General features: G+C 41.4%; 1 long non-coding RNA gene and 1 other non-coding gene across 2 annotated transcripts; both read left to right on the forward strand.

The window, feature by feature from the left end:
• Positions 1-1211: 1211 nt before the first annotated feature.
• On the forward strand, positions 1212-1996 carry LOC130470707 (uncharacterized). Its single transcript, XR_008931430.1, has 3 exons — positions 1212-1370; positions 1512-1574; positions 1659-1996. It is a non-coding gene; the product is annotated as an uncharacterized lncRNA (long non-coding RNA).
• Positions 1997-9092: 7096 nt separating this feature from the next.
• Positions 9093-9198, forward strand: LOC130471135 (small nucleolar RNA R71). The gene has a single exon (XR_008931801.1). It is a non-coding gene; the product is annotated as a small nucleolar RNA R71 (small nucleolar RNA).
• The last annotated feature ends 11149 nt before the right edge of the window (positions 9199-20347 follow it).

Raw genomic sequence — 20347 nt, forward strand, 5'->3', positions numbered from 1 at the left:
CATTGACATCAAAATTCCAATTTCCTTTTCAAAATATGAGCCAAGTGAATAAACTTTTTAGAAAAATTGAAATGTTAATACCTTTTGCACCACAAAGACCAGAATTTGGTTACGAAAGCACGTGAATTTCACAAACAATCCACAAAACTACACAATTTATCAATGCCCACAAAGAATCAAAAACCCCCAAATTGATTGTAAAAGTTAGGGTTTTAATCATGAACCAAATAATGGTGAAGGAGGGGGATTTGAGAGGTGTAGGGGAAGGTGACAGCAGGTGGCGCGCCGACCGACCGTGTGCAGGTGGTCGGCGGTGGTGAGAGAGTGGCGGGGTGGTGCTGTGGGTTCGAACGAGGGAAAGGGAGCGGTGAAGTGCGAAGGACGCGGGTGGGGTTTCACGAACTGGTTGCGCGGGGGGGGTGGTGTTTGTTGCGTGGGTGAAAGGGGAAGGTGGCGGGTTGGTGGTGGCCGTCGTCGAAGGGTATTGTGAATGGAGAGGAAAGACTGGCGTCGGTGGGCGAGGGAAGGGGTGTTTTGCGTGAGAGGAGAGCGACTGGTGGTTGCTGGGGTGACGCGCCGACCGCCGGTGTGGCACGTGGGCGGAGGCGGTGGTGATGTTGGTGTTCGACGGATTATGGTGGTTGGAGGGGGGTGGTCGAAGGAGGGATGGGCGTAGGTGGTGCAGTGGTGAGGGAGGTTGGTTTCGGTTTTTGAATCAAGGGGAAGGCGGGATTTCCAGCGGTAGCGCTGGTTCGCCTGCGGGCAAGGCAGAATGTTCAGCAATTGAGGCATATTTGGCCAGCGAGGCCGCTGTATGGCCAGCGCGCAAGGCAGAATGTTCAGCAATTGAGGCATATTTGGCCAGCGAGGCCGCTGTATGGGCGCTGGTTTATGCGTGTAATCCCCCGTAATTTTATACATTTCATTTATATATTTTAACGTATATTTAATATATTTAAATAAGAATTTATGAATTTTGGAAATAAATATATAATTAACGTATATTAATTTATTACTTTTTAATATTTTCAACGATTTACGAAATCGAAAATGATTTTAGAATTTTAAGTTGAAAATAATTTGAATTACGAAAATTGATTGAATTTAGAAAACGATCCTATTCGGTTTTGGATTCAAATCCTAAAGCTAAATTCCTAAGTCTAGCCCAATTGGACAAAGCCCAATATTATAAACCCATAACCCCAAACTACCCTACTCCCTTCTCTTTCAACAATACGTAAAACAAAAAAAAAAATAAACAACCAAACTCCCTCCTTCAATCTCACGTAAAAAGCAAACCCTCAAGAACTCCTCCTCCCTCACGTTGCCTCCAAGCTCAGCCGCCACCACCGCCGGACCAGTCGCCGCCGGTTAGCTTGCTCCCCCTCTTCTTCGACCTTCTTCTTCGTCGTTCTCCTCCCTCACTGTTCCTTCTTTGTTTTTCCTTTTGTTCTTCTTCTCACGTTGCTTCGAGTATTGCTCTCCTCAATTTCTTTTCTATTTTCGTACAGCCCGCCGCCGTACTCGCCGCCAGCACAGCCACCTTGCCGTCGCCTGACGGCGACCTTTGTACGGTAGCCTTCTCGTCTTTCTATTTTGTGTCTTGCTCTCTTTCGTTCTCCTTTCTCAGTTCTCACCAGTTTATGTTGTTGCGGCAGCCAACCACCACCACCGGTGCGCCGTCGTGCCCCTCCTTGCCGTCGTTCCACCGCTGCCGCGCCTGTGCTCCGCCGGCCAGCATCTCCTTGAATCCTTCTTGGTTATTTCTTAAACCCTAAGTAAACTAATTATTTTAATTATATTTTGTTAATTTGATTTATGCTTTGATTTAATAAATTTGTAATTTTTATGACTTAATTGGAATTTCAGATTTATATATTATGTTTAAACAATATATTTATTTTTCAGATTATCTAAATACATTGAAATATTGATTTTTGATTATTTAAAGTATGAATTTCAAGGTTTAAATGGTTGTAAATCATGGTAGGACAATGGTGGATATTGAATTTATTGTCTCGATGTACTAGGAATGTAAATTGGCCTTGGTGAAGTTTTAAACGAGTTTATATTGCTGAAAATTTAAAGTACGATGTTTGCAAAGAGTTTTCAACGAATTTCAATCACTAATTCGATATATATGATGCTAGGAAATCAAATATTCAAGTTTTGATATTGGGGAAAGTTCTAAATACGTTTAGGATGCATTTAGAATGCTTTATTATGGTTGCCAATGATTAGAAATTGATTGGGATTACTTGTTGGTTGTTTTAGGCGGAGAATTCTCTTTAGGCGACTTTTGAAAATGTTAAAGTGCCCTATCAGTTGTTTACACAAGGTACGTACATACCTGTGTGCTTGGAATGTGTGCTAATTGTTGAAACCATGTTGAATCTTGTTGTTAAACTTGGTTATGTTGATATTATTGTTGAACTTGGTGATGTTGATATTATGGACGAACTGGGTTATATTGAATGTGCATGTTTAATACTGTTGGGCAAACCTATTGAACGTATTTTGCACTATAAGAACTGTAACATGTTAGTATGGATGTTTGATACAAACATGTTGGTTGGGAACACTAGATTATTCTATATGATTGGGTTGGATCGATTGGTTGTTGTTCCCTTTCTATCTTTTCACTACTTTATAAGGGCGGAGGACCTTGTTTAGTAAGTTGAAACTTTATGCCCATATACAGGGTTGCTCATGGTTAAAGGAAAGGTTGGTTAAGTTGGAATGAGTCTTGATTGATGCTTTTATGATCACTTACTTAATTCCAAGATAAAAACAGTTGTGAACAAATGTGAATTGTCTGTCTTATGTAATGGTTGAGTCATAACGGAATCTCAATTTGTAAATCATGTAAAGTGAAACTGAATAGCAATAGCTTTAGACTGTGCACGTCTGAAGTGACGGACAAATAGGAGTTGGGGTTCATGGTGGTAGCCCATGGCCTTTTCTGGGACCGGATTGATCACCGTGTCCTATTTTTATTTAAACGTTCCTCGATATCGCAGGTCACTGAGGTTACGGAGTCGCGCCCGTACCTCGTCTTCCTTAGTGAAGACTTCTGGATGGTCAACTCGGTCCATTGTCTATTTCAACTAAAATAATATTATTGCTAAAAGTCTAGCCTAGTCTAGTCTGGTCAAGTATGGTCGTCAAACTATCATGTTTTGTCTGCCCTTGTTTGTGTTCATTAGTATCATGTTAGGGTTGTTCGTTTAATAGAATCATGTTAGGATTATTATTGATTTAGTGTGTAGTACTCAGCTTTGCTGATTACGTGCTTTTGCTTGTGCATGTTGATCATGGCTATGCCTTATTGATCCTGTGATGACCCAATCTTTGGTGAGCAGTCTCTAAGGATCAATAAGCATTGTCCATCTGCAGGTTTGAAGATGTTGCATCATTGGGATCGGGAATAGAGAGCTTGTATTTAGTTTTGATTTGCTAAGTTAACTTGAGTTTGTTAATTGGGACTTTAAACTTGTCGTACTATTTATATTTCCTTATTTTCGTTAGATGATTTTTGGGGACTAAATCTGTAATCGATTATTTATAAACCTAAAGTTAGTTTTATGTTTTCCGCTGCAAAATTCTGAATAAGCCGTTACGTTTTCACACGGGCGATAATGCCTTGATAATTCTCCACGTTTTATATTAAAAGATTATTTTAGAAAAGAGAGAATTGTCGGGGTGTTACAATGCGTGCACGAGGCAACGACCAAGATGCTCGCTGGGCGAGCGCTGCTTTCACGTTTGATGCACCGGGATTTCCAAATTGACTTGAACTTGCACCTATACATCCTAGAAATTTTTTATCAAGTACCACTAAAATCAAAAGTTAGGATCGTTAGTAAAACTAAACACACAGAATACATAAATAAACAAATAAATACGATGAACGAAAACTAATCTAAAAATAAAATAAAATTATACGAATTCAATCGAAATCAAAATAAACTTTTTTTGTTCTTTTGTTGTTTCTAATTTATTTATTTTATTTTTTTTCAATAAAATAACCAAATAAATAAAATAAATTAGATTAAAAATTGAAATAAATAGAAAAAAAAATTTGAAATAAATAGAAAAAAAATAAAAAAAATTGGAATAAATAGAAAATAATTTGAAAAGAAAAAGAGTTAGAAATCGGGTTGCCTCCCGATAAGCGCTCGTTTTAAGTCATTAGCTTGACTCCAAACCTCAATAGTCAAGCGTCGGTGGGTGGATCGGAGAGATAGATCGTCTCCAATTTTCCAATAAACGTTCCTTCAGTGTATAGCTTCAAACGTTGACCGTTCACTTTGAACTTGGTGCCATTTTCACTAGCAACCTCAATTGCTCCATGTTCCTTGACTTCGGTGATAGTAAAAGGCCCGGACCATCTAGACTTAAGCTTTCCTGGAAAAAGCCGTAGTCGTGAATTATAAAGCAAGACCTTATCACCGATGTTGAACTCCCGCTTTTGAATCATCTTATCATGGAACTTCTTCGTTTGCTCCTTATAGAGCCTATGATTCTCGTAAGCTTCAAACCGAAGTTCATCTAGCTCATTCAATTGAAGAAGTCTCGCTTCACCGGCCGCTTCTAAATCCATATTGATCTCCTTGACAGCCCAATTAGAGAGATATTCCATTTCAACTGGTAAATGACAAGCTTTGCCATACACCAACCTATACGGAGTTGTCCCCAACGGAGTCTTGTAGGCCGTGCGTAACGCCCACAATGTGTCATCCAACTTCAACGACCAATCTTTTCGAGACTTGTTGACTACTTTTTCGAGAATTCTCTTGATCTGTCGATTAGAAACTTCAACTTGGCCACTCGTTTGAGGATGATAAGCCATGCCAACCTTTTGAGTAACTCCGTGCTTCTTCAGAAGAGCCTTAAAAGTCCTTTGATGAAAATGGGAACCCCCATCACTAATCACGACCCTTGGGACTCCAAAGCGCGGAAATACGATTTTCTTGAAAAGCTTCTTTACGACGTTAGAGTCGTTGGTTGGCGATGCAATAGCTTCCACCCACTTTGTAACATAGTCAACGGCAACCAAGATGTACCGATTCCCACATGAAGAAGGGAATGGTCCCATAAAATCAATGCCCCATACATCGAATGGCTCAACCTCAAGAATTCCGGTTTGTGGTAGCTCTTGCCTTTTCGAAACGTTGCCCGTTCGTTGACATTTGTCACATGCATTGCAAAAGAAACAAGCATCCTTGAATATAGAAGGCCAATAGAAACCACTTTGAAGAGTTTGATGGGCGGTCGGAATAGCACCAAGATGACCACTAGAAGGTAAACTGTGGCAATGCTTAAGAACCCCGTGGGTATCCCAATCCGCTACACACCTACGAAACATACCATCGGCGCACTTCCGATACAAATGTGGATCGTCCCAAAAATACCGCTTAGCATCATGGTAGAATCTCTTACGTTGTTGATATGTCAACTCCGGAGGATGGGAGCCACCGACACAATAGTTTGCGAAGTCTGCATACCATGGGGATTGAGTAGACACAGAGAATAGATGATCGTCAGGAAACGAATCATTGATAGGCCCGTCTGTGCTAGATTGAAATTTCAACCGAGAGAGATGATCTGCAACAACATTCTCTGCACCCTTCTTATCCCGAATCTCCAAATCAAATTCCTGGAGAAGAAGAATCCATCGAATAAGTCTCGGTTTGGCCTCTTTCTTGGCCAACAAATACTTCAGGGCGGCATGATCAGTGTGTACAATGACTTTCGAACCAACAAGATACGTCCGAAATTTGTCAAGAGCATAAACAACCGCAAGGAGCTCTTTCTCAGTAGTAGCATAATTCATCTGAGCTCCATCCAAGGTTTTGCTTGCATAATAGATGGCATGCAACACCTTGTTCTTTCTTTGGCCAAGCACTGCTCCAACAGCATAACCACTCGCATCACACATAATTTCGAACGGCAAATCCCAATCCGGAGGCTGAATGATTGGAGCAGTTATCAATGCTTTCTTAATCCTGTCGAAAGACTCCAAACAAGCATCAGTGAACTCAAATGTGGCATCCTTGAGCAATAATTGAGTGAGGGGTTTCGCAATTTTAGAAAAATCTTTTATGAAACGGCGATAGAAACCCGCATGACCGAGAAAACTCCTCACTCCCTTGACATTCACAGGAGGGGGAAGTTTCTCAATCACCTCAATCTTTGCTCGGTCAACTTGGATGCCACGCTCAGAAATAAGATGACCAAGTACCACTCCTTCATTGACCATAAAGTGGCACTTTTCCCAGTTCAATACCAAATTCACCTCAGAACAACGTTTAAGCACTTTAGAAAGATTATGCAAACATACATCAAAGTCAGAACCATAAACACTAAAATCATCCATAAATACCTCCATGATATCCTCGATGAATTCAGAAAAAATGGCCATCATACACCTTTGAAATGTAGCAGGGGCGTTGCACAAGCCAAACGGCATTCTGCGGTATGCAAAAGTTCCATATGGACAGGTGAACGTCGTCTTCTCCTGGTCATCCGGGTGAATGGGAATCTGAAAGAAACCTGAATATCCATCCAAATAACAGAAAAAGTTGTGTTTTGCTAATCTTTCTAGCATCTGGTCAATAAAGGGGAGGGGAAAGTGATCCTTCAAGGTGGCCGTATTCAACATTCTATAATCTATACACATACGCCAACCTGTGACAACACGAGTAGGGATAAGCTCATCCTTATCATTCTTAATGACCGTTGTCCCCCCCTTCTTAGGAACGACTTGCACCGGGCTCACCCATTTAGAATCTGAAATGGGATAGATGATGCCCGCATCAAGTAGTTTCACTACCTCTTTTCTCACCACATCTTGCATATTAAGATTCAAACGACGTTGTGGTTGGATGCGAGGGAGGTGATCTGCTTCCAAATTAATTCTATGCATACAAAAGTCAGGACTAATGCCCTTGAGATCGTCAATGCTATACCCGATTGCCTTTTTGTGCATACGGAGCACGGTCAGAAGCTTAGAAAGCTGGCTATCATCGAGTGCAGCATTAACGATCACAGGAAAATCCTCATTATCATCAAGAAATGCATATTTAAGGTGGGATGGTAACGGTTTTAGTTCTACTTTCGTTACCTGTGGCTCGGAAATAGAGCAAACAGTTTCTAATACCTCAAAACCATCGACCTTCTCAGCTTCACTTCCATCTAAATCCGAGATCAAGGAATCAATCTCACAATCTCCTTCTCCTTTTCGGGCCTCCAAGGTGAGAGTCGCCAGCAATAGATCATCATACAACATTCTAGGAATGTTGTCTAGAGAAATTTCTTCTGCAATATCAATCGTGCAACAAGTATTCTCAAGCATAGGAGACTTGACAGCATTGGTTAGATTAAAAGTAACAGTATCATCACCAACACTCAAAGTAAGAGACCCAGACTTGACATCAATGACAGCACCTGCAGTACATAAAAATGGCCTACCCAAAATTATGGGAATTTGACTATCCTCCTCCATATCTAGCACTACAAAATCAACATGAATGTAGAATTTCCCCACCCGGACAGGAACATCCTCCAAAATACCCAAGGGATACTTTATAGAACGATCTGCCATTTGCAACGTGATTTGTGTGCATTTTAGTTTTCCCATATTCAACCTATTACAGACAGAAAGGGGCATGACAGACACACTTGCACCTAAATCACACAATGCTTTATCAATGAACAATGCACCTACATGACATGGGATGGAAAAACTACCCGGATCCTTAAGTTTGGGTGGAGACTTATTTTGCAATATCGCACTACACTCTTCAGTTAGAGCGACTCTCTCCACACCACCATAATCCCTTTTCTTAGTGATCATCTCTTTCAAAAATTTTGCATAAACAGGAACTTGAGATATTAAATCAGTAAAAGGGACCGTTACCTCAAGATTCTTGACCATTGCCAAGAACTTACCAAGCTGTTGATCGACCTTAGTTTTCTGCATCCGGTGAGGGAAAGGTAACTTAGGCACAATAGGGAGAGAATCAGAAATCTTCTCTTTCCCCTTATTTGCACCAACATCATCAGCATTATCAACTTCCATGACTCGAGGCTCTGCATCAGTTGCTTTCCCTGGTCCATCTGTGTTCCCCTTAGCAAGAGTTGCATCATCAGTGGGCATCGGGGGTCCATTATATTTAGTGCCACTTCTAAGAGTGATAGCATTGGCACTTTCTCTGTTCTGGGGCGGAGTAGGTTGCCCTGGTAGTGTACCCGGTTGCCTTTGAGATAGAGTGTCAGCAAGTTGGGCAACTTGATTCTCCAACATTCTATTCTGATTCTTCAACTCTTTGATGCTCTCATCATGGTTCTTTTGAGCTATCTCTGCGGTCTTCTGCATATTTGCAATGAGCTTATACAGATCACCCATGTTAGGCTCTGGAGTAGCACTGCTCTGAGGGGGTTGTTGATATCCTTGATGCGGGGGCCTATTAAACCCCGGGGGAGCATTATGTGAGGCTCCTTGTTGAAATGGAGGCCTAGCAACATGTGGTTGAGGTGGATGGAACTGTGGTTGCGACCATTGTTGCTGGGGTTGAGGATTCTAAACATTGTTGCCCCGATATGAGAAATTTGGATGATTCCTCCAACCCGGATTAAATGAATTGGAGTATGGGTCATTGGGTTGTCTCTGTTGAAAAGCATTCACTTTCTCCAATTGCGTAGTATCCTGTAAACTATAAGAGCACTCATGACCAAAGTGACTTTGGATGCCACATACTTCGCAGTAAGAAGTTGTCACTGGAGCTACACTAGACATAGCATTGATACTCATTGGGGGTGTACTAGACTGAGGAGCCTTCAAAGAATCGATCTTCAGGTTCAAGGCTGCCACTTGTGAGGACAATAGAGCATAAGCATCGACATCCAATTTTCCCTTCTTAGATGTGGATCTGGTGGTGCTGTAATGGTTGGCAGCTAAGTTGGCAAGAAAATCATAACCTGCATCCACTTCTTTGTCAAGAAAAACACCCCCAGCAGCAGAATCAACCGTGTTCTTTGTTTCATCTTGCAAACCATGGTAGAAAATCTGAACCAAGAACCATTTTTCAATGTTGTGATGCGGACACGACCGCTGCAAAGCCTTGAATCTATCCCAGGCTTCTCGAAGTGATTCACCAGGTTCTTGAGTGAATGTAGTCAGCTTATGCCTTATTTCAGCAGTCTTGGTGGGTGGAAAGAATTCTTCTAGAAAGGCCTGTGAAATAGCACTCCACTCTGTCTCCTTGACATCATTCAACCATGTCTGAGCCTTATCACGAAGGCTAAAACCAAACAACATGACTTTCAATTGGTCTTGAGTGACCCCTTGATGCTTGATAGTACCACACAGTTGGTTGAACCTCTGCAAATGGTTGGTGGGTTCCTCAGATGGATGGCCACCAAATTGACTTTGTGAGACCATGGAGATTAGAGCGGGCTTGATCTCAAAGTTGACTGCATCAATAGTTGGCATTGTGAGCCCAGTCGGAACACTATTCGAGGAAGGAACCCCATATGATTTCAGGGATTTAGACATCGTGTGACTCGGTGGAGTCTGTGAGTCTTGGGACCCTGACTGCTTCTTCTTTTTCTGTTGCTTTTTTAGTTGACGAAGGGTCTTTCCAAGATCGGGATCGGGAGGAACCAAGGTACCCGTTCTGGCAGACCTGGGCATAAACAACAACGAAAGAAAACGCAGTGAGATTTGCCTCAATTGGAACTGAGAGTTCCAATGAGACAATGGAAACAGTTCAAATAATCAAACTAAAACTAATAGAATATAGCCGTCTCCCCGGCAACGGCGCCAAAAACTTGATAGATTAAAAAGTGATACCGCAAGTGCACGGTGTCTGTTGTTAGCAGATACTTAGCAAATACGGGTCGATCCCACAGGGAGACAAGTTCTATTAGTTTTTGCCCAATTATACGAACTATTTCAATAACGAAAGTTGAGTTTGAGTATTAACTACTAAAGCTAAAACAATAATAAAAATGCGTAATTTATCAATGAATTAAAGGTCTAGGGCGTCTGTTCGGTTCACCATGCTTATACCAATCCAATAACACAATTCAATTCGACAACGAATAAACTAGGCCGAGTAATTAAAGTACATATTAATCCTACGGTCGGGTCTTAACACTTTCAATTCAACATATGCAGTACGATCGCTAACATAATCAGAATTGCCAATTGTACAAAGCCTCTAAAAACACGATCTTTCGATTCTAATTCCTATTAGTTAGATAATTAATCCATGAAATTGGCCGATAACATGAATCAACGATTAAGAACAAATCAATTGGAATTACTCAAGCAATAATCTATAGATTAGCAAACTTTATTGCATAACAATCATGGTATAAACATGGCTTCCCTAACTTAGCCCTAGAATATAACTACTCGCTCATAATTGAATTAACAAGCATGAAATACATAATGAAAACGAGATTCATAATCAAAGGACGAATTAATCTAAGAAACGAAAATAATAAGAAAGAATAAAAGCAAAAGAAATTATTGAATTACCTCTAGATTGATGAATTAAAAATTGAAAGCTAGGGTTCGACAATGGAATAAGAGAAGAATAGAAAACTAGAACTGACGTGAAAAATAATTCTCCAGGGGAAAAAAACGTAAAAAAAAAAAAAAAAAAAAGCATAAGGGAATACATTCAATCCCTTGAGGTATTTTAGTGTTTCCTAAATTCTCAACAAAAAAGGAAAATAATAATAATTACATAAGTTATCATTTAATTGAACAATCACGAGAAACGACGCAACGAACCCGCATGGAAGTAGCTGGGCGGAGAAACCAACGGGTCCGCTGGTGGGTCGCTGGTTTTCGCGCCCAAGGGGAAGATTGGGCCATCGTTTTGGGCTTCGGGCGAATCGGATAGTCGAGCCATCTTGTTTATGTCATAACTCTTGTTCTACAATGCCTATAAGGACGTGTGACCTGTCGTTGGAAAGCTCTTGAAGTCTACTTTCTAGGCATGTAGAACTTGAGATATCGTCAAAAGAGTGAACGCTTGTCCGTTTTGATGCTTAGAAAAATAGCGTTTAGCTTCGTTATTGACTCAAAATTATCCCTAGAGATATGCAATGATCCTCGAGTCAACATTCCATCCGTTCATCATCCAAATCAACTCATAACACTCCGAAAGCATCCAAATGACCGTAAAATCACCTGAAACATTAAGAAAACACAAACGGGGCGTAATAGAGTACGACAACGATAACTTATGCAAATGTGATCCTAAATGCAACTAAAATGATATAAATTCCTAATAATGCAACCTAAATGCGCCTAAAATACCCTATACAAATATGACTCATCATTGTCGCTGAGACTTTGCTGAGTGCGGATGAACTGAAGAAGGATGCCAAATCCGAACATTTTACGGGAAGCCCCCTATTACTGCAGGTAATCGATCTTTTCCTTGCGCACATGTATGTTTTTTTTTTACATATATTTATTTTTGCCTGGGGCTGAGTTTCAGCGCCCAGGGCTGGGCGCTGGAATATTCGGCGCCTGGTCCTGGGCGTTGAAACTGCGCCCCAGGAACCCTTTTTTCTTTCTTTTCATTCTTTTGATTCGATCGTACCTGTTTTTGCAGATTTGGCTGGCGGAACGGCTCAGACTTTTGGAAGCTCCTGCCGATCCTAAACATTATCGCCCTATAGCTTTGGGTAACCGAAAATACTTGCACCAACGCCAGGACGAGGCCGAATGGGCCTCCTTTTTTACTTATGGCATTTGCTCTATTAAGTGGGTGGTACCATGGTGGGGTTTGACTACTATGACAGGGGGGTCTGATGTATCGGTTTATGTTTCTTTGTTGGGGCTATCTCGTCCCATCTATGTTTTCCCTTACCGAGTCATGCGTCAATATGGTTTAAGGCAGACTATCCCCTTTTCTGATACGGTACCACCTAAGGTAGCAGCCTTTTCACAAACACAGGTCTTAGCGTGGGCTAAGTATTATGATGGTCTCCCGCGTTGGGCCGTAGCTACAAATGGTTTTGTGGGTCTTTCTGAAAACTACAAGTTGTGGATGAGCTCCGATGACAAAGATGTGAGGACCGAGGCTCGTAATCGGGAGCCGGCTGAGCTTTTGATACCTCGTGTTCGTGTTAAGTATGAGGGTCCTGATTCTGCCAGACCTCGTACCTATAGTTTTAAGACTGTGAAAGCTCGTCCTGATCGAAAGCGAAAGGAAGTTCCTCCCCGTTCCAGTTTCAGGCCTAAAAAGATGCCTAACATGAAGGGGCCTGCTGTTGTTAAAAGAAATGCAAGCTCTTGCGGAGATCGTCGTCGGAACAATGTATGGGTTAGAAAGGCTCAGCCGCCTGTAGAAACAGTGGCTAGTCTAGTTGATGATAATAACCCTTCTCCCACCATGGCCTGTGCCTTCGAGGCTGAGCGGGCTATAATTGAGAATGTTTCTGAAGCCTTGACATCTTTGGAAGTTAGTGTCCAGGAGCCGGTTCTTATGGAGATTGATATTGGGGCAGCGCAGAAGACTATGGGGGTGGATCCTGCGAACATTGCTCTCTACAAGACTTTATTTGATGATCCGGAAGAACTAGAGTAGTGTAGTTCTTTGCTAGGGTGTAGGTGCCCTTTATTTATTTCAGTTGTGTTTGCTTTTTATTCCTAGCACTTTGTTTTCCTTCTTATTATATTTTAATAAAGGCGTATTTTTAGTTTTTATTTAATTTTGTTTCTCCTCTTTTATATGTCTAACACTTTTTTACACAAAGAATTTTTTTTATTATTATTTGGACCGAATCCTTGGTAAGGATTGTCTACGTATCTTGTCAAAATCAGGTCGCGCGTAGTTCTAGCTTTAGAATAATTTCTAGTATGCCGGATTTCGGCAGATATGTCCTGAAGCGGCAACATATTACTTAATTGGTCAAATGAGTGAAGTATTTATCATTATTTTCATCTGCCGTTTTTTTTTTTTTTTGCCATAGGTTGCGTAAAATTCGGCTATATTCTTGGTAAACCTATTTGGATACGTACTGTACCCCCCAAGTGTTCGTTATTTTTCCGTTGTGTGAGGATAAAATGACGAGCACTTTCAAAAAGAAAACTTTGGCAGGCAGAGAGTTTCAACGCCCAGGCTGGGGCGTCAGAAATTTCGGCGCCCAGCCCTGGGCGCTGAAAATGACTTGGGCGGTCAATTTTTGGCGCTTTGCTTCACATGTTCTTGCGTTTATTTCTATTTCTTTTTTTTGTGCCTTGATATTTTGCTTCATATTCAAAGTTAATTTTGAGGCTATTTTGGAGGCTTTTTGACTGTTAGCGTGAAACGCATTTTTGTCCAGATTAATTTTTTCTATTGGTGACTTAAAACAGTTTTGAAAATGGAGTTAGGGTGCGGAATTTATGAAGACCTTTGTGTAGGCTTTGGAGGTGGGTTGTTAGTGAAGGGTATGATGGAATCTATGTTTTATGAATCTGTTTTTTTTTGGTAACATTTGCATTGTTTTTAAATTTTTGATTTCCTTTGATTTTGGGTTGCATGGATTGGCTAGGGTAGTCATCACAGTCTCGTCCTCCATAGGCCTCGATTCGTTAAACAATGTCCATAGAGCCTGGTTGTCCAATATTTCAGTTGTTTTAGTCTTGGTGAGGTGGGGTGCCTCGTCCAAGGTGTGGCAGTCATGGAAGATTTCAAATCCTGGTTTTAGCAAGCCATCCTGAACGAAGGGTTCAGGGAAATCACAGCATGGGTGTTCTTCTCCTTCCCGAATGAACATCCCGTTAAGGGTCATTTGATATGGGGGAAGGAGGGTGGTTTGTTTGGTTTTGTTAAGGCGTAGCCTAGATAGGCGGTCAGCAATATCTTCCTCCGTTGGTTCATAACCTAAGCCAAAGGGAGTAGATTTGTCGGGAAAAGGATGGAATGTGCATTCCTTCTTCCTTATGCCCAATGGGGTTCCTGGAAAATAGCCTTGAGCTAACAGCATTCTAGGGATGACTCGGGATGCATGCGGGTCTAGGAATGCTGGATCATAATCTTCGATGAACTGGATTGTTTCTTCCATTTGAAACCCATAAAGGTCGTCTGCAGTTTCGGCCGTTCCAACCATAGTACAACTGACGTCGAGAGGAGGGGCGCGGATTTCTAGTATTACCCCGTTATGGTTAAGTTTAACCATTTGGTGCAAGGTAGAAGCCACACCTCCTAAGTCATGGAGCCAAGGTCGCCCCAAGAGGAGGTTGAAAGTGGGCTTGATGTCGATTATTTGAAACTCCGTGGTGCGTGCCACAGGCCCGGTTTGTATGGTAAGGTTGATTTTTCCCAATACAGGCCTTCGGGAGTTATCATAAGCTCGTACCCCTTGCGTGGAGGTTTGGAAATCATCGTTTCCTAGCCCCAAGCAATGGGCGGTTTGCAATGGGAAGACATTAATCGCCGAACCATTATCTACGAGCGCTAGGGGGATGTTTTGTCCTTTGCATCCAACCACTAGGTAAAGGGCTTTATTGTGAGCACCCCCCTCTTTGGGTAAGTCTTTATCAGTGAAAACTATGGCCTTTTCTCCGGCATCTCTCGTGACATGGCTAACCAATGAGTCAGGTGTGATATCCGTAGGTACTGAGATGAGGTCAAGTGAGCGAATAAGCTTTTCGCGATGTTCCTTTGAAGTACACATAAGATCCCAGATGGTAATCTCAGCCTTGGTTCTTTTTAGTTGTTTCAGGAGAGGATTTTCAATGACTTCCGCGACGGTGGCGTGCCGTCCGTTCTCAGGAGTTTGCCTGACCGGGATGTCGTCCATAGGAGGCGGGTGAATATCCGGTTGGTATATCCTTCCGGATCGGGTGAGGTTGTCGACCTCGGGCTCCTGAGGGGTGGTGTCAATGAGAGCATACCCGGGCCAAGTTTCAGTGAAGAGGTCCTGGCCCGAGACTTGAGATAGGTAAATATCTTCAGCATCATCGTTCCACACACCGCACACTTCCCTCTCGATTCGATCCATAGGGACCACAGCGAGTGGTGCACCTTGAGGTGTAATATACACCGTGGGGTCGAAATTCCCTGGTTGGTCGAGAGAGATGTGACAAGAGCCGAGTGGGCTCTTGTTGTTGTTGGGTTTGCCAACGTTAGGGAGAGGTATTACTTCATCCTCTATCATGTCCTGGATCGTATGTTTTAGAGTCCAGCAGTTTTCAGTGTCATGCCCATTTCCTTGATGGAATTTGCAGTAAGTACCTTCGACCCAATATTTGTTTTTGACAGGAGGGTCACGGGTGGGGCCTATAGGTCTCAACTTTCCTTGATTGGTTAGTCTTTCAAAGGCTTGTACCAAAGTTGACCCGAGTGGGGAAAACTTTCGGTCTCGGACCCATCTTACAGGGTTTCTTCGGGCGGGAGCCTCTTCTACAGCATGGACTTCTTGGGCTTGGGATGTGTTACCCCGATTATAGGTGTTTGTCTTATATGTGGGTTTGCTCTGTATGGTTTTGGCGAGGTCGTCCTCGATCTTTATTCCCACATCATAAACTCTTTTGAAAGTGTCAAGTCCCAGGTACCTAAGGTGTTGTCTGTAAGCCGGATCCAGGTTGTCAATGAATTTTTGGACCAATTCTGTTTCGGGAGGCCTATTGATTAGCTGGGCCGCCTGGTCCCTCCATCTAGCAAAGTAGGTTGTGAACCCCTCATTTTTCTTTTGGAAGAGAACTTCCAGCTCGCGCATGGTGACTTGGAAATCCATGTTCGACGAGTATTGCTTGATGAAGACATTGACAAAGTCTTCCCAAGTGGGGAAGAGCTTAGGGTCCTGGTGATAGTACCATTTGAGCGGCACAGGTTCCAAGGACAAAGGAAAGGCAAGTAAGTAAATGGACTTGTCCACGCCTTTCAAGTTCATGGTATTCACAAAGCTCAGTAGATGATCAAGGGGGTTGTCCGTGGCCTTGAACTTTGGTAAGTCAGATGAACTGAACTTTTCTGGTAATTTTCCAGGAAAAGGTTCAGGCTCGAGGGAGAAGTATTTGCTCCCCATGGTTTGCTGTAGGACCATTTTTTCAATCCTCTTCTCGTTTTCGAGGTCATTTTTGGCTTGCGCAGTCGCTAAGGCTTCGTTTTCCATTTTCAGTTGGCCCATAAGTTGGGTCATTTGGACCATCTGGTCTCGCAAATCTTCGATGGACATGTTTGAAGGTGCGAATCGAGGTTGGGGAAGCGGAGATCCTTGAAATGAGGGACGACGGACGGAGCTTGGGGCTACTAAACCCGGTGTTGGTGATGTATCTTCGAGACGCACTAACCGTTGATTCCCTGATCGACACCAGGTGGCAGGACCAGTCCTAGGCATAAGATAAGCTAAAGTTTAAGTTCCCAAAGTTTCAAGCATTACTTAGTCTAGACTTCGACTCTCTAAGTTGGTTTTTCACTTTTTCTTTTGTCGGTACACTTTTTGGTTTTTTTTTTTTTGATTTTGGTCATTCTTTGGATTTTCGAAACACTTGCCCGTGTGATTTTCATAGTTGTTAGCATGTTCGGTTTTGATGCCGAGCATTGCCGTCGTAGGAGGCCCAACAACGACACAAAGAGTTATTAATTTTTCACGAGTCGCTTTTTGAAATCGAGTGCTTTTCTTACGCCCTCGTAGCAATTCTTTTGATGAGCATTTTTTTTTGCGCTACGTATTTTCCTTTCGCTCGGGCATCGAGGCTGCTGCGCCTGACCAGAAGGCCAAGCAGCAACTTCAGCGCCCAGCTAGGGGCGTGAGAAATTCTGGCGCCCAGCCATGGGCGTTGAAAATGCGTCCCTGGCTGGTTCTCGTTTTCTGTCTTCTGTTTATGCGACTTCGACTTGCGTGCTTGCCTAATAACGTCCTTTACGCGTAACAGCGTTTGTGGGATTCGTTACAGGCCATCCCCAGCGTCGCTATTTTTGTGGCGATCATTCGGGTTTACGGAACACGTGTTTTGGTATAACTCTTTGGCAAATTAGTCTATGAATGTTTGGGCAGTTTTTTGAGGTCGTTGGTTTTCTAGGATAGTTTGTCACACACAATCACACATTTCGCTACACATAACTACATTACAAACATGGATTTGAAAATTAAATATGCCACGTAGTTTATGATAGGCTTCTATGGGTAGTTTATTTGCGCCTGGCTTGGTACCGCTTCTATCGTAGATCCAACACATGCCCCGGTCGAGTTAGTGTCTTCAACAGACGAATTTCGCTCAAGAGGTCAACCCGCAAGTGCAAGCCAAGGGGGCATGCAGGCGAGAGGGACCTAATGGGCGAGCGATTGGGTTCGGGATAGGTGTACTACCTGCACAAGTACCGAGTGGGAAACATGTGCGGCGTATGCACCCCCTATTGGCGAAAAAAGGTATCCTTAGTCCAAACTCCCGAGGGATCCGAGATTCGTTATGATGTTCTGCCCGTTCACATTAATATGCTGATTTTTCAGGTCGTCCCAACTTGATGGGGAAATAAACGCGGGGTAGGATCGTTTCACCCTTCGGCTATTTTAATTACCTACAAGCACGAGTATTTCCTTCACTATCCCCAGTGGAGTCGCCACTGTCAGGGGGTCGAAAAAGCGCGAGGCTAATGCGTGACCTTGTCCCTCGTGGGTGTGACGATTCTTTTTATTCAATCAAGTGTAATTGGATTTCCTGTGAGTATACACCCAATTGACTAGTAATATAGGAGTCGCCATTTAGTTTTTAACGACAATGAGAAAAACTGACAAAACCCGGTTATCGTGACATAAAGGGAGTGCAATTATGTTTGACCACGACGGCCGTAGGTTCCCTTGTGATCCCTGGTGTGGGGATCTCTCAATATACACCCGCAAGGTAGAGATTGAGGGTTCGGGGGACTGTAACTACCGAGAGGAGTAATTCGCTCGTCGATAACTCCAGAGGCAGGATATCCTTACTAGCTCAGCATAAATAATTAAAGGGACATGCGTTAACTATTAAACTAATCTGAGTTGATTTTAGGAATATGCAACATATAATACTAATTCGATCATGATTATCTGATTTAAATAGCATTAAGGGACCTAGCATGATAATCCGATTTCCCAAAAATATTATATTTGTTAGGCGTGATAGAACAATCAGATTAGGTTAGTTTAACAGTTCATAAAAAGGGCGAGGAAAGCAGTTAAATCATCGAAAATGGACACATTACGACGCACCCTTGAGAGGTGCGTCACGGTTCTCAGAAAACTAACCACTTTGACTTTGCTATTTCTCCTTTTTATTTAACGAATCTCAATTATGGGACAGGATACGTTCTGTTCGATTTATGGATCGATTGCGACAGAACGCGTGAACAGTTTCGCAGCGAGAGGCTTAGGCTAAGGGTTGGAGTCAATACTCAGAATATAATTGTGTGTTGTTGTGTGTTCTTTCACGTCGAAATTAGGGGCCTATTTATAGGGAAGAGTTCGTGGAAAGATAGAATTGCAGAGTTCTAATCCACAAAGAATTAGGAAAAAACACGCACCCAGGTATTTTCAGCGCCCAGGCCTGGGCGCCGAAGATTTCGGCGCCCAGAGCCAGGCGTTGAAAATAGGGTCTGGGCAGTTTTCTTTAGTCAGATTCGGATTCCTAAAATCCGTAGAGTTTGAGATTAATTCGAGTCTTTTAGCGCGTATCAATTTTATGACGGAATGCGTCTGGGCCCGTTACGAACTCTAGGCTCGTTAGGATTTTAATTAATACGTAACTCTTATTTCTGAATCATATTAGGAATAGGATTCTCGCAGTTTTCTATCTCATTTAGGATTTATGTTGGAATGCAACACCTAATTCTGACAGGTTTCTATCTTTTATGATTTGCCACTTTTAGAAGCTACCTTTTACGGCAGTTACTATTTTTAGCAGGTTTCCATAAATAGCAGGTTACGGGAGAAATGAAATGGGGAATCGAGATTCGTTTATTTTATAGGAAACGCGTTGTCAAGTGGAGTTTTTATGCTTTCATCATCGAACCTTTCCCTTGCGGGAACGGGGACAAAAGTAGGTGTTTACAGGGGGTTTATAATACACCAAACAAAAAGAAAGGATTTGAAAAACACTTAAGTCATTCTCTAATTAAAATATGAAATTTTAAATATAAAAAATATATATTTTAAAAAAAAATAGTTGTTAATAAAAAAAATTATTTTCTACGAACAAAAAGTTCATCTCAATAAACAATAAATAATAAGAAATAATCATTCACACCTGACGAGTTAAAGGTTATCTTAATAATCAATATGTTCAATTTTTCTAATTTTGATAAGGAAATGAAACTAAGCGGACTACCTAGCTCATCCTTTCGGGTGAAATACAATGACTCTGAAATAAAGAAATGAAATCGAAAAGAACATAGGAACTACTCTAACCTCAAACTACTCGGTTCCAAGAAAAACTCGGTGAATAAACTACAGTTGCAAATGATTAGCCAAACAACATAAACCCTTCATTCTCACCGAGAAACTATAACTCCAGTCCAAACACGTTGATTACCTAAACTAAACCCAAAAGGCAATTAATTCTAAAAATATAAAATTGGAAGTAAAAAATAATGAAAACAATAAATAAGTAATTACATCCTTAACAAGAAAAAGTAAGGAAAAAAAAACTTCAACATATACATCCAAATAGTAGCATAATTACATATTAACAACTAAACAAAAAAACACACCACCATGCTTGGCAAGAAACATATATTACCGAACGAGAGAACTGGTAACTGATCAATACGTTCATATTTCAAAAAAAGTATTTAAAAACAATTTGGAATTGACAATGTCAAAATTAAAAAAGTACAATGATTATCATTCACAATATTGATCATCTGAACCGTTGAGTAGCTATCATCATCCATGATCTAGGGCATTATATATTTAACTTCATCTTGAATTGTACTACATCGTGTGTACTCATTTAATTTGTTTCACGTGAATTTACAATATTAATTTTGTAATTTAAAATTTTAGATTTTAATTAGAATATGAATTAAGTGTTTTTTAAATCCTTTCCTTTTTGTTTGGTTTATTTTAAATACCCTAATTCACTTTGGTGTTTATTAAAACTTTATATTTCTACTTTATTGTTTAAAACTTTATAATTCACTTAGAGTGCATACTAATTTTTACTTTGATGTTTTTTAAAGTCGTATATATACACGTTGGTCGCTATTTTTTTTTTTTTTTTTGCACGTTCTCATCCTCAATTCCTACATAAAAATCATGTTCTTATATAATAAACCTAGTTTTTTGAAGGAAATAATGCCCTTGGTCCAAGTATGCATTCTATGTTAAGTCTAATAAATGCGGTTCAGTATTA

Source organism: Spinacia oleracea, chromosome 3 (genome assembly GCF_020520425.1).
Source record: "Spinacia oleracea cultivar Varoflay chromosome 3, BTI_SOV_V1, whole genome shotgun sequence".
Lineage (NCBI taxonomy): Eukaryota > Viridiplantae > Streptophyta > Magnoliopsida > Caryophyllales > Amaranthaceae > Spinacia > Spinacia oleracea.